Source organism: Columba livia, chromosome 3 (assembly GCF_036013475.1).
Source record: "Columba livia isolate bColLiv1 breed racing homer chromosome 3, bColLiv1.pat.W.v2, whole genome shotgun sequence".
Lineage (NCBI taxonomy): Eukaryota > Metazoa > Chordata > Aves > Columbiformes > Columbidae > Columba > Columba livia.
Window position 1 is genome coordinate 74,190,239 of NC_088604.1, and position 1,443 is coordinate 74,191,681.

Consider the following 1,443-nt stretch of genomic DNA (forward strand, 5'->3'; position numbering starts at 1 on the left):
GAGAAAATAATCCATGAGGTTCCAGTAAAAACTTCCCAAAACTGCTAAACGTGTGTAAGTAAGCAAACAGACCTTTGGGTCTAGGTCCTTGTGCCACTGAGCTTGGAGGGGAAAATAGTGTCTATCAACTGTAGAGCTGGCACAAAATGCATTTCCTCTGGGTGACTGACAAAAAAATGACCATTTTTGGTTACTACAACAGGACCCCAATTTATTCATGTAGGAGAGCTCTCTTATGCCATCCTCTTTTCAAGGCTTGTATGACTGATAGAAGAATATCACCTTTATTTTCCTGTTTATTTTCCAGTCTTTGTTCTTCCCTTCCCCTTCTTAGCCTAAAACTTATTTACCAGCTTAGACTCTTAAGAGTACTGATCTCTTTGATCACTTAATACTCCCTGTATCAAGGTAAGTGCCATCAGGCTTCAGTAAAACAAAGAAACTTTCATTATTCCTTTTGTTAGAAATGTGATAGCACATAGAGGCTTGTAACCTGGGATAGGGTGGTTCTTTTGGTCCTAATAACAAGAGAAAGCTCATATGATTACTGCAAATAACGGTTAACTGTGTTTTACAGAGATTTTAAAATTGTACTTGAATACCAAGATTGAAGCCTAGTTATTAATGATCTTGTTGCAAGCCTGAATGCCTTCTAGATCTTTCCATTAAGTTTGGAGATTTGGTGGACAAATAAAAATGGTAACTGTAATACCAGACGTTATGTTTCTGCATTTATGATTTGTTTCTGATACGGTTTTGAAAAATAAGATGGAAACTATTAATCTTGCTTAAGAAGTCCAGTGTTGTGGGTTTATTTTAACACAGTTTTGTACTGAAGTGAAAGACTGCTAACATTTCCAAACTCCAGGACTTCAAAATACAGTGCTGTATTTTTTGGGCAGGTAGAGAAACAGGCTCAGCCATCCAGCAGTATCTTCAGTGGGTTCGGCATAAAAGAGCGGTACGAATGTCACCTGCCTTCCCAGGGTTGACGTGTGGTCTTGCAGGCATCATTGAAGAATTAGTGCCACCTACTGCGCGTTTTTGAGAATCAAGGTCCAGCAACGTCTCACCCCATCCAAGAGACAGACTTCCTTGCTCACTTTGAATATTCGTAGCTTCTGATATTCTTTATCACGTGAATTGTCTTCAAGAAAAGTCATAGAAAGTTCAGTGTGGGAAAAAAAAAAAAAAAAGGCCGGAAAGGAACACGTAGGGTTGCAAATTAAGTATTACAACTTAAAAAGCTATATATTATTTTTTTTTTTCTTTTTTTCTAAGGCACAATAATGTTGGAGCCTCACACACCTACGACACTGTTCAACACTTTTAGTGTAACGAACACGCTTATAATAAACCAAGGACTCTTGAAGCCCCCTTAATACTCTTGGATACCGGCTTGCTCCCCCTCAGGGACCAGGGCTGCGTTTTCCTCGCTGCCGG